We start from the raw sequence: 14,179 nt of genomic DNA, 5'->3' as shown, positions 1-14,179 counted from the left end.
GTCGCGTCATCAATGAGCTCGAGTCCTCAGTTACCCCTCCCATTTAACACTGCAGCCCGCCCCTTACATTCCCTCCACTTGATACTGTCAATCTTTTTTCGTATTTGCCAATCAGAGACAATAAAACCGGTATCTTCTCAGTGCTGTTTCTTTTCGCCTTTCTCGGATTACCAGGGCGATCAGCTTCTTGGCGTTAATCGACCATTTCTCTTTCTTCTTTGGGCAGTCATCTTTCTCTCTCTTGCTTCCAATCCGCCCACCTCACCTCCTCGCCCAAGACCCTACAGTTCACCATTTCCCCTGGAGTCGTAACTAGCATTAAAATGAGTGAAGGTGGTAGATACGGGAGAGCTAGAAAAGAATCTAGGAATGAGGGTGTGGGATTTTTTTTTCACTAGTTCTCTTGAATAGTTTCCTGTTTTGTTTGTTTTAAACAATCAGCATACTTTTTAAAAATGATCTTTAAAAAAAGATGCCACATAAGCATTGACACAATATGGAGGACACATTTAGTTATATCCATTTTTAAGACTTTGGAAAAGTTTTCTGATGGCTACAAATGAAATGACAGTTTTCACAACAAAGTGATGTATTGGAAAATTTTTTAAAATTCTTAATAAAACAGCCCCTTTAAAAACTGACTCCCAAATTAATCTGTGGAAAGAGGCACAGTTTTCTCTTCTTAGCAATTTGATGAAAGGAATCTACTACTTTTTCTCTTTCTGGCTGAATTCAAGTCATCAAGTATTAGATGTCTGACCTTTTCATTGATGACTGCTGGATGGTTTCCACCTGGGTTTCAAATGGAGGCTTCAGACAGACCTCTTATGTCCTCTGTAGGATCCGGTGCCTTGTTAGTCAGATGAGTCCATAGAAAAGCCTGCTTTCCATGAGCGAACTTTATTTTGGAACTCAAATATGTTAGAAAATAACTCCTACACTCATGAAACACTCAGAAAAGAGAGAGAGTTCCCTGTATCTCACCATTGGTGTAAGGCTTATTAACAGGTGGAATTTTCATTCATTTATGGCACTCGAGATATTCTGGTATCATTCACTTTGTTCCATTAAAAAGAGAACCATGAACATGCATAACTGTTTTGATCAGATTGCAGAGAGAACAGCATCACTGTAAAAAAATTAAAGAGGAAACTGATTTCCTCGCAATCCAGAATCCACTGGTACTTGGAGGTGTGTTGGTCCTGGGAATGGCAATCTGGCCGGTAGAGCAAGCCGGAGAGTCAGGGGAAGAAGGCAAAGAGAGGCCTCTTGCCTAGGATGGCCACAGTGGGATGTAGAAGCCAGCAACAGAGCCCACCATGGGGAAGGAAATGTTGGAAAAAATTAGTATTTTTGCTGGCTTAATGTGTTACAATTTATATTTAAGCATGAAGAATTTATTCCACAGTTGAGGGATACATTTTCTGTGATTTGAGGGAGAATTTTTAATACGAATATAGCTAGTGAATTATAAACATGTAATCATTAACTATCACAACGTTTCCATTCTTTCAGATGTTATATTTAATGGAGGACAACTCTAATATATTTTTTAATTACTGTCATACAGCAAAATTGACCCTTTTGGGGTGTACAGTTCTATGAAGTTTAGTAAATGTATAGGTTTGTGTAACCACCACGACAAGCAGGATATAGATCAATCACCCCCCAAAACTCCTTCATTCTACCCCTTTGTAGTCGTATCTTACCCCCTTCCCTGAACTCTGGCAACGACAGATCTATTCCCAATTCATATAGTTTTGTCTTTTTCAGAATGTTATATAAATGAAATCTACAATATGTCACATTTAGAGACAGGCTGCTTTCACTCAGCATAACATCCTGGAGATTTAAGTTGTTTCACATATCAATAGTTCATTCTTTCCTTTTTGTTGAGTAGTACTCTGTTATATGGATGTTTCCGTTTATTTTTCCATTTACCTACAGAGGACATTTGGGTTCTCAGCTTTAAGTAATTATGAAAAGAGCTGCTGTAAACATTTGTGTACAGGTTAGGCCCTTGTTGCTTCACACCGGATTATAGAGTAACCCCTTCTCTGACCTATGCGCCTTCAGCACCTCCCTCACCCTTCCAATTTACCTTGCATGTTACCATCAAATTAAACTTCACTCTTCCTTATTTTCAAATTGTCATTCTGCTGCTTGAAGGCCCTAGATGACTACCTCACCATCTGTGAAATAAATCCTACTTTCTTCATCCTGACATTCAGAGTTGATCAGAATTGAGGCTCAGGATGCATGTTCCCAGCCTTGTTATCCACTTCTCTGCCCCATCCAAAAGGAATTCTCATTCACTGTGCCCCACATATGCCTTCTTCTCTCTCTTTGTCCTTTCATGCATTCTCTTCCTCTGATTGCCCTCCTCTTTCTGCTAGATCCTGGCTCTCAGACAAAACTTTCTGCCTGCACAAAAATTGGAGAAGTTTCATTGTCCCTTCCTTAGCTTATTCTGCTCACGTGTAGTCAGAGCAACCCTAACACCATTTTTATGGAGCTATTGACAGAGGATATTGACCCTGTTTTCCTAAATACTCACGAGAGAGATCAGGCAACTCACTGGTGCATATGCGACAAAGAGCCAGGTGATACAAACCTTCAACTTCATCCTTGTCCCTGAGCAATTTCAGTGCATCAATATATCACTCAGCTACCTTTAAAATTAAGTTAATCACAGTACGTTTTAAATGTAAGTTGATTTTTGAAGATAACAGCATTATATTAAAGTAAAAACTATTTACCTTTAGAAAGGAATGAAAAAGGTGCACATACTAATTTTAACAATGAAGACATGAGTTCTGGACAATAAACACCCTGAGCCTCTGACCCGGTCAATGTCTTGTTTTTGTGCACCAAGAGGGCACTAGGGATAGCTCCAAAGCCCCGAGTCCTTCAGATGGTGTGAGGGGAGGAGAAAGGAGGCAGCATTTTACCATTCAAGAGCTCTTATACAAGACTATGATATCCAGAATATTGTTTTTTACATTCCCTTTAGAAGTCACTTCCATGGTTCCATGGTTTTGTGTTCTGGGGCTCTATATTCAGCAACTCCTCCTGCATATTTCTTCATTGCTGTTTCAAAGCTCATCCCATAGAAGAGCTTGAGATGGCTGTTCCTCTCCCTCACTTCTCTAGCATGCTGTGTATGGCGTAAAAACATCACTTCCAATGTGGCAAAATCTCCTCCAGATCCAAAAGTTTGGCTGCATAGCGTGGACTCAAGTGGCCGCCATCTGAGATGATTTGCCCCTTCAGAGTGCAAACAGATGCAACACATTCCATCACTCTGCTCAACTTAGGTAGTCCACTCATGTTCTGATGTGAGCGGTGTGCACAGAGCCTAGGCTGATTTCCACTTAGATTGTATCTGCTTCAGAAAGTAATGTCTTTAACCATCCCTCCTGTCGCTGCACATCCTGACATTTGGAAATTTGACATGGATAAGTTTCAAAAGTTCCACAAACTGTTCAGAATACCCATTTGCCATGTCCAAGCAAATGAACTTAGCTTGAAGCGCAACTTCTATGATACTTCTCATCTCTTCCAGATAATTCTACTCACTTCTTGAACTCACAGCTAAATGCTGCACACATTGTGGATTATTGTGGCAAAGAGTTTCTAGTTATCCAGGGCATAATGGTTATGAATTGCTGTGAACCTGAAGTGCTGTGTCATAACCACTGCCATTTTAAATGTCCCCATGGTGTCCAGGTTGGCCACAGTGATAGGAATCCCTGAGTTGATCTGCTTAGACTTTTAATATGTGACAGAATGCTCAAGATCCCCTTCAGCTGGGTTCTTGAGATTGCTTTGCTTAAGCCTTGAGGTCCGCATCTATGCAGAGCATCTTGCTAGGTTGCTGGGAGGCACTCTCCAGCTGTACTACAGCTTGGGCCAGGCAACTTTTTCCACTGGCAGAAGCAGAGTTGTTGGGGAGAAAGTGCTGTTGCTGCTGGCCGGATTCTTTTAAAAATTAAATTTATAAGGAAAGAAAGTCTTCGCTGACCTCTTGATTCTGCCCTAGTTGCCTGTGCTACATTATCCTTTAGACCTTGTTTTTACCCATCCTAACACTTGCACCCTGTTCTTTTGGCTTTCTACTTGTATCCCTCACATATCTGAAAGTGCCATAAGGACAAAAACCTTATCTGCTTCAACTTTGTAACCACTCCAATGTTGAAACATCAAGTTGGTAGAAACAATTTAAATTTCCATTAATATGGGAATGGTCACATAAATTATTCATACTGTGGAAATTGTGAAAATATAAAAAGCAATGAAATAATGCACGTATAGTGACATAGAATTATATTAAAATTATATTTTTGAGTGAAGAAAGTGGCCGAACAGTATTTAGAAAGTACTGTTCCAGGCACATACACATAATACATACATATATATGCACGCAACTAATTTATTAAGTAGTTCCAATTTTCTGGTATAAACGTGGAATGATTTTGTCCTTTTCAGTAATTGTTGTCAACTGTGGTTTGTCAAATCTTCCCTTTCTCACTGAATAATAAATTCATTTAATGACATTTCAGTTTGTTTCCTCAACTATTCAGTGGCTTTCACTCCTTAAGACAGTTGTATTTTGAGTGCTTGAAACCATCTGGTCTATTTTTTAAACTTTTTGTTTTGAAATAATTTTACTTCTAAAGACATGTAGTGCAAACTTTCTGTATACCCTACACCCATATTTGCCTAATAATTATGATACATTTATAAAAACAAAAAAATAATATTTGTGCAATATTATTAACTAAATTGCAGACTTTATTCAGATTTCTCCAGGTTTTCCACTAATGTCTTTTTTCTGTTCCAGGATTCAATTCAGGATACAATCTTGCATTCAGTTAATGTCTCTTTAGTCTACTCTGTGACAGTTTCTCAGTCTTTCCTTGTTTTTCATGACCTTGACAGCTTTGAAGAGTGAAGTATTTTGTGGACTGTTCCTCAATTTGGGCTTCTCTGATGTTTTCTCATCATTCGATTAGGGTTATTGATTTGGGGGAAGACTAACACAGAGGTTAAGTGCCTTTTTCATCACAATGTCAAGGTTACATGATAACAATGTGACTGAACATTGGTGATGTAACTTTGATCATTTGCTTAAGGTGATGTCTGCCAGGTTTCTCCACTTGTAAAGTTACTATTTTTTGCTTTTCGTACTCTATTCGTTGGAAGCAAGCTACTAAGTCTAGCCCATATTAAAGAGGAGGGAATTAAGCTCTACCTCCTGAAGGGAGGAGTATCAAAGAATTTGTGGATATATCCTTGAAAACAACCACAGTAATTAATAAATATTTGGGGTCAGATAATTTGAGACTATGCAAACATTCTGTGGATTTTGCTTGGAGTAATTATTACTTTGAGGCTCTGATGTTAATTTTTTATATCCCTCATTTCCTTCTACATTTAATATTTCAAATTATTCTGTAAGGAAGATTTCCCCCTACCCCCATTTGTTGATTGATACAATTATTTGTTTCTATCAGTGTGACTCACAGATTTTTAAATCTTTGGGGTTATAATCTAATACGATCATTATTTGGTTTTTTGCCCAAGTTGTTCCAACCTTGGCCATTGTCTATTTAAACCTAGTATATAGTTAAAGTAGTTTCAGAATTTCCATTATATACTCTTGTAAGAAACAAATATCCCAACCAGAACACAGCATTTATGTACAGTTCTTTCTGTCTTGAGCCTTATACTATCCAGTTAAAACACTTTTCCAGAGCAACTTAGGTCAGTTCTTTTTTTCCCTACCCTTTCCAGTGAGGTTATGGCATATATCTGTAACACAGTGAGATTCATTTGCCACAGTGTGCTTTCTATTTAGGGTTCCCCCTACATCTTGATTTATATATATTTTTAATTAGCACAGAGCAAAAGTCACACTTTGTGGTGTGCAGTTCTGTGAACTTTGACACATTCATATAGTTATGTATCAACCATGACAGTACCACACAGAAGAATTCTATCACTCTAAAATTTCCCTCGTGTGGCCCATTTTGTAGTCAACTGCTCTCCTCATCCCCATCCCTGAAGCCTCTTTTATATCCCTATGGATTAGCCTTTATATAATGTCGTATAAATGGAATCACACGATGTATATCCTTTTGAGTCTGGCTTCTTCCACTTAGCAAAATATATTTGAGATGCATGCACATTGTTGCATGAATCAGAAGTTTGTTTCTTTTCATCACTGAGTAGTATTCTATTGTACAAATGTACCGTAGTTTCTTTATATATTCACAAGTTGTAGAACATCTGGGTTGTCTCCAGCTTTCAGCAATTACGAATAAAGTTCCTATGAACATTTATGCACGGGTTTTTGTGGAACATAAGTTTTAAATTCACTTGAGCAAATACCTCAAAGTAGGATTGCTGGGTTGTATGGTAATTGTATGTTTAACTTTATAAGAAGCTGCCAAAATGTTCTCTAAAATGGCCGTGCCATTTTGCATTCCCACCAGCAGTGAATGAGAATTCCATTTGCTCCCCATGCTCACCAGCATTTGCTATTGCGTTGGGGTCTTTTTGTTCATTTTATGCCATTCTAATAAGTTTATAGTAGTATCTCATTGTAGTTTTAATATGTATTTCCCTATTTACTAATGACATTGATCATCTTTTCATGTGCTTATTTGCTGTCTGGATAAATTCTTTGGCAAAGTCTCTGTTCAGATCTTTGCCCCCTCCCTTTTGGGGGGTTATTTTTCTCTTTCTGGATTTTAAGTCTTTTCTATCTTCTGGATGAAAGTTCTTTATCGAATATATGATTTGAAAATATGTTCTTCCAGTCTGTGGCTTGTCTTTTCATTCTCTTAACAGTGTCTCTCACAGAATAAAAACTTTTAATATTTATGATGTCAAATTTTTCACGTTATCTCTTGATATCATACCTGAAAACTCATCATCAAACACAAGATCATGTAGACTTTCTCCTATATTTTCTTCTAGAAATGTTATCATTTTACATTTAGGCCTATGATATGTTTGTTAAATTTTGTGTAAGATATTATGTGTGGATTGAGGTTCATTTTTTTTGCATATGGATATCTGACTTTTCCAGTACCGTTTGTTGAAAAGACCATTCTTTCTCCATTGAATTGCCTTTGTACATTTGTCAAATATCAGTAGACTATATTTGTGTGGGCTTATTTCTTGGCTTTCTATTCTGTTCCATTGACCTATGTATCTATTATTTCTCAGTTACCACACTGTCTTGATTAATGTAGCTTCATAGAAAGTCTTGAAATTGGATAGTGTGAATCATGCGTTTTTACTTCCTTTCATAATATTTTAGTTATTCTAGTTTCTTTGACTTTTCATTTCAATTTTAGTGCTATCACTAAAAACTCTATCAAAAAAAGCTTGCTCTAATTTTCACTGGGATATACACCACATTGAAGAGTTCGACTTCTTAACAACGTGATTTCTTCCAATCCATGAACACGATGTATGTTTCCCTTTTCAATATCTTCTTAAATTTCTTTTGATCAGTGTTTTATTGTTTTCAGCAAGCAGATCCTGCACATATTTTGTTAGATTTACACCTACATGATAAATTTTTTTGGTGATATTGTAAATGGTGTTTTTAAATTTCAAAATCCAATTGTTCATTTCCAGTATATAGGAATATAATTGACAAGTTGACCTTATATCCTGTGACCTTGCTAAGCTTATTTATTAGTTCTAGAATCTTTCAAAAATTCTTTAGGATTTTCTACATAGACAATCATGTTGCCTGTGAACACAGGCAGTTTTATTTCTTTCATTCCCATCTGTATGCTTTATACTTCTTTTTCTTGCCTTACTGCATAGACTAGGACTTCCAGTACTGTGCTGAATGACGGTGGCGGGAGAGGACACCCATGCCTTGTTGCTCATTTTAAAGAGTCTCTTGCCGTTCAGTATAAGGGTAGCTCTCCATTTTCTTACAGGTGCCCTTTTTTTAAGCTAAGGATTCCCTTCTATTCCTAGTATGCTAACAGGTTTTATCATGTATAGATGTTGAACTCCGTAAAATGCTTTTTTGGCATTTATTAATGTTATCATATGTTTTTTATTATTTAGTCTAACATGGTGAATTACACTGAATGATTTTCAAATGTTAATCTAGCCTTACATTCCTGAGATGAACCCGACTTGATCATGATGTATTAATCTTTTTATATATTGCTGGGTTTACTTTGCTAATATTTTGTTAAGTAGTTTTGCATCTAAGTTCATAAGGAATATTGGTCTGTAATTTTCTTATAATATCTTTGTCTGATTTTGGTATTAGGGTTATGTTCGCCTTATAGAATGAGTTAGGAAGTTATCCCTCTTCCATTTTTTGGATGTGATTGTGTACAGCTAGTATTACTTCTTCCTCAAATATTTGTTAAAATTGACCATTGAAATAATCTGAGCCCGGAATTTTCTTGGATAGAAGACTTTTAACTATGAATTTAATTTCTTCAATAGATATATGGCAATTCACATTTTCTATTTCTTCCTGAGTAATTTTTCATATTTTTTGTCTTTTAATTAATTGATCCATTCCATCTAAGTTGTCAAATTCATGGACATAGTGTCTTTTGTAGTATTCCCTTACTGTCCTGTTAATGTCTGTGAGGTCTATAGTAATGTCTAATTTGAGATGTATACATGTTGTTGCATGAATCAGATGTTTGTTTCTTTTAATTACTTACTAATATTCCATTGTACAGAGGTACTATGTTTTCTTTATGTATTTACCAGTTGTAGAAAATCTGGGTTGTGTATGATGTCAGGTAAGGATCCAACATCATTCTTTTGTATGTGGATATCAAGTTGTTCCAGCACAATTTGATGAAGAGACTATTATCTTCCCATTGAATGGTCTTGACAAAAAATCAATTGACAATAGAACCATGGGTTTATTGCTGGACTCTGAATTCTATTCCGCTTATCTGTATGTTCATTCTTATGCCAGTACCTCATTGCCTTGATTACTGTTGCTCTATAGTAAGTTTTGAAATCACAAATGTGAGTCCTCTTTTTTTTTTCCAAAGACTTGTTGGGATATTTGGGGTTCCTTTCCTTGCAAGTACGTATGAATTTTAGAATCAGCTTATCAAATTCTAAAAAAATGTCCAGCCGGAGTTCTGATAGTGATTGTGTTGAATTTGTAGACCAATGAGGAATATTATCATCTTAGCAATATTAAGTCTTCCAATCCATAAACATGAGTTGTCTCTCCTTTTACTTAGATCTTCTTCAATTTCTTTCAACAGTGCTTTGTAGTTTTCACATTATAAGTTTTGCACTTCTTTTGTTAAATTTACATCTGGCTGTTTTGTTTTTTGATGCTATTGTAAATGGGATTGTTTTCTTAATTTCATTTTTAGTTTGTTCACTGATCCTGTATACAAATACAATTGATTTTTATATATTGGTCTTGTATCCTACAACATTGCTGAACTCATGTTTTAATTTGAATAGTTAATTAGTCTATTCCTTATTGTTTTTCTACGTACAAGATCATGTCATGTCTAAATAGAGATAGTTTTTCTTCTTCCTTTCCCATCTGATTGCCTTCTATTTCAGTTTCTTGCCTAATTGTCCTGGCTAGAACATCTAGTACAATGTGGAATAGTGGTGAGAGCAGACATCCTTGTCTTCTTCCATATCTTAGAGGAAAAGCATCCAATCTTTCACCGCTAAATATGATGTTGATTCTTCATTTCTTCCAGGCGATTTTAGTTACCTTCTTCGTTCATTTCTTTAGCCCAGTACAGCTTTGCTCCCACCCATCTCCTTTGTGCTTTTACTGGCAAATATATTTATTTCCTCTATGTTACAGGCCCAACAAAACATTAGCAATGTATTGTTTTAAACAGTTGCTTTTTAAAATCAGTTAAAAGAAGGAAAGGGAAGAAATATGCATTTGTACTGCCTTTTATAATTACATAATTACTTTTATGTGTGATTTTTTTTGTGGATTCAAATTACTGTCTGGGGTCATTTGCTTTCAGAACTAGAGAACTTCCTTTAGTATTTCTTGTAAGATGGGTAATGCTAGCAAGAGATTCTTTCAGTTTTTGTTTATCTGGGGATGCCTTTATTTTGCCTTCATTTTTGAAAGACAGCTTTGGTAAATACAGGATTCTTGGTTAACAGTTTGCATCTTTGAGCAGTTTGAATATGTTGTCCTGCTTCCTAATGGCATCCATTGTTTTGATTATATTGTTAATCTTATTGGGATTCTCTTGTAAATTAGGAGTCATTTTTCTCTTTCTGCTTTCAACATTGTCTCCATGTCTTTGGCTTTCACCATTTTTACTACGTTGTGTCTGTTTGTTGATCTCTTGCATTTATCTTACTTGAAATCCACTGACCTTTCTGAACACGTAGATGAATGTTTTTCATCAAATTTATGAAGCTTTCAGACATTATTTCTTTGATATTTTTCTGCTCCCTTCTCTCTCTCTCCTCTCGTTTTGGTATTTCCATTGTGTATATGTTGGTGCAATTAATGATGTCCCATATTTCTCTGAGACTCTGTTCATTTTTCTTCATTCTTTTTTCTGTCTCTTCTTCAGATTACACAAAATCAATGAATCTTATAGTTCACTAATTCTTCCTCCTAATAGCTAAAATTTAATGTTATGCTCCTGTGGTGAATTTTTCATTTCAATCTTTGTACTTTTCAGAATTTCTACTTGTTTCTTTTTATAATATCTGTCTATTTTTTTTTCTATTTTATTTTTGAGGAAGATTAGCCCTGAGCTAACTATTGCCAATCCTCCTCTTTTTGCTGAGGAAGACTGGCCCTGAGCTAACATCCATACCCATCTTCCTCTACTTTATACGTGGGATGACTACCACAGGCATGGCTTTTGCCAAGCAGTGCCATGTCCGCACCTGGGATCCGAACTGGTGAACCCCAGGCCGCCAAGAAGCGGAATGTGCGAACTTCACCTCTGTGGCACCGGGCTGGCCCCTGTTTTTTTCTATTTGATGTGACCATAATCAAAGGTCATCAAACCTGCCTTTCCTTCTTTAATCACAGGTGTTGTTTTTTAATTCTTTGAACATATTTATATTGGCTATGTAGGGGAGGAGGACATTTCCTCTCCCCAGATGTGGGTTCGTCTGGCCGGAGAACAAATTAAATTCACATGAGACAGAATAGCAAGAGAAAATTAAACAAAGCTTTATGAGGAACCATGGCCCAGGGCCTTTCTTCCCGAAGGAAGAAAGGGCACCAAAGAAGTGGGGTGCACACAGTTATTATATACCCCCAAACAGGGTGTTTCACATGTGATTGAAATGTCCCTTTTACAACAGTCATGAGGCCGCTCTGTCAGCACAGCGCTTGATGGAGGCAGATAGGTCTGCTGTCTCAGTGAACGCCGCAGGATGGCAGGTGTGTTGCCTCGGGCTGGGGGGGGGGGGGGGGGGGGTCACAGATGAGCGCCGCAATGGGTTCCCAGCCCAAAGAAAGATGCTTAATCTTTAAGGAGACGCCAACGTTGGGAGGGGGAGGGAAGTCAGTTACAGGAGGTTACCAGAGAAGCACAATAAAATGCAGATTTAAGTCCTTGCCTTTGGTATTGATTAAGAGTTTCTAGAGAGAAGGTCATCGCCTTTCTTCTTCCTGGTACAGAGAGGGAGGCACCTTTACAGATAGAGATTTACCCTACAAATGTAAATGTGTCCTAAGGAAGGGCAAGCTTCATTCCTCAGAGCCTCCTTCCCTGTCCCAGTTTATCAAAAGCAATCAGCCTCAAATAATCCTGATGCCAAAGAGACATATCTTGGGGTGGCCAATTCCAGGTCCCCACAGCTACTTTGAAGTCTTTGTTAAATTCAACATCTGGTCACTCTTATAGGCAGTTTCTGTTGCCTGCTTTGTTCCTCCTATGTGGGTCATATTTTTCTGTTTCTCTGCATGTTTTGCAATTTTTTAAGATAATATATTTTAGCAACTCTGCGTACTGGTCCTTTCCTTCTGGGGCTTATTATCCTTATTTGTGTGTTTGTTTAATTACTGGCTGGATTATTTTAGTGATGTCTATTTCCTCCCTGCTATGTGAAGCCTCTTATGATGCTCCTCAGAGGACACAGCATTGGGTGTACCCACATATTTACTCTGGGATGACAGTGGTTTTGGCAGTTCTCTTTACTCTTTCCCTGAACACACTTGGGAGTTAAGCTCCACTAATAGCTGGTTGATTGCTCTATTGTTTTCAACAATGCACTGGGGCATAAATTGCTCCACACATTCATGGAATTAAATTTGAACTCCTTTTCAGAGATAGTTTTTGAGGTCATTGTTTGACATTTGTTTTAACCCCAAGAGAATTCTACTTAGCTGTCTCTTCCCCTAATTCTCTGGTAAACTAGCTGGCCTAACATTTCGCTTGTATCTCTGCTGAATCTACTGATCTCCTCTTAAATTGATTTTCACTACAGCCTCCATTTTCTTCTTGCACCTTAGCCTTCAACTTCTCCACACTGTGTGACAAATGAAGTCAGTTCCTTGGGAAAGAGATTTGGAGCTCTCTGTGTTAAAGCCCGGCTTTCCCCTTGGGAAAAATCTTTGATACAAGGCTCTGGATGGAGACAGTGGCACAACTCTCTTTGAGTGACGCTTTTGCTTTAAGAGCTGTGCACTTGACTGGAAATGGGCAGTACCTTCAGATCTTTTTGGCTTGCTTCTCCCAGGCAATTAAGGCCCCAGTATTCTTAGAACCCTGTGCTGGGACTAAAGTCTCCTTCCAATGAATGGAGGCTGGGCAGAAGGGAGCCCTACCTTTCAGCTGCACTCACCTAGAACTTAGCCTGAGCAACAGATAACTCAAGGCAGGTGGAGAAGTTCTGTCTCTCCTGGGAAGATACTGTGACCCTCCAAATATGAGCTGGGAGGAGAAGGAGACCTGTGTTGTTGGATGCACCCTTCTGGAGTGGAGTTTCCATCATGCTGAGCTGGGAGAGGGGAGGAAAGGAGAGAATCTTGGTTCAAATGCCACAGATTCCTATTGTTCTTATTATTTTAAAAATGTTTCTGCATTTGCTGTATGCCCTTTAGGCCATTTCCAAAGAATTTAAGTTGTTGTATTTTTTTTAAAACTTGCAACAATTTCATTGGGGAGTGGATCCTCAGAGTTCCTCATGGTGACATGACAAAAGTGGAACATGAGCCATAGTTATTTTAAGTTCCCTGTCTGATAGTTTCAAGATCTGTATGATATCTGATTCTGGTTCTAATTATTGTTTTATCTCTTCAAAATGTTTTATTTTCTTGTCTTTTTGTATATCTCATAACTTTTACTAGCAAACTGGATCTGTATAACACAATAATTACTGAGATAAACAGTTTATGATTGGAGATGAGCATGTCTTTCCTGCTAAGCTTTTAGTGTGGTGGTTTGCTTTAATCTACTTAGAAGTTGGGCTGAGTTTGGTGTTTTCTTCCCTTTCGGCTTTGAGTCTTTCCACTTGGCTTTGCAATTTTCTTTTGTGCTTCTCCACAGAAAGAATCTGTTTCTTGCTGTCCTCCACTGTTATTTCATTTATTATTTATTTATTATTTATTTATTTTTGCTGGGAAAGATTCACCCTGAGCTAACATCTGTTGTCAATATTCCTCTTTTTTTTTTTCCCTCCCCAAAGCCCCAGTACATAGTCGTATATTCTAGTTGTAAGTCCTTCTAGTTCTTCTATGTGAGCTGCCACAGCAAGGCTACTGACAGACAGGTTGTGGGGTTCTGCGCCCAGGAACCGAACCTGGGTTGTCAAAGCAGAGCACACCAAACTTTAACCAGTAGGCCATCAGAGCTAGCTCCACTGTTATTTTTACTCAGTGTTTGTTAGCATGGTGTTAAGGAAGAGGATGGGCATTCTCTGATGTTCTGGTCAGATCTTCATCTTAGGCAATCACTGTCAACCTGAGTTTTGGTGGTATAACCTTCACATGTGTTCATGCCTCTCCTCCAGATATAATGCTGAGCCTACCCGACATGCTTGCCCTCTCCCCTCATAGAGCTTTTCGTTTTTCTGTTTCCTTCCCCTAGCTGCGGTGGGTTTCCTCCAGTGCCTTCAGGGTATGGGTTTTGTTGTCCTTATTCCTGCAGATTAAGTCTTTTGTTTAGCCAACAGACATAGGTCTGATTGGAATTTCGGC

This window comes from Equus quagga, chromosome 10 (assembly GCF_021613505.1).
Source record: "Equus quagga isolate Etosha38 chromosome 10, UCLA_HA_Equagga_1.0, whole genome shotgun sequence".
Classification (NCBI taxonomy): Eukaryota; Metazoa; Chordata; class Mammalia; order Perissodactyla; family Equidae; genus Equus; species Equus quagga.
The sequence above is the reverse complement of the archived record's forward strand: the minus strand, read 5'-3'. Positions refer to the sequence as shown.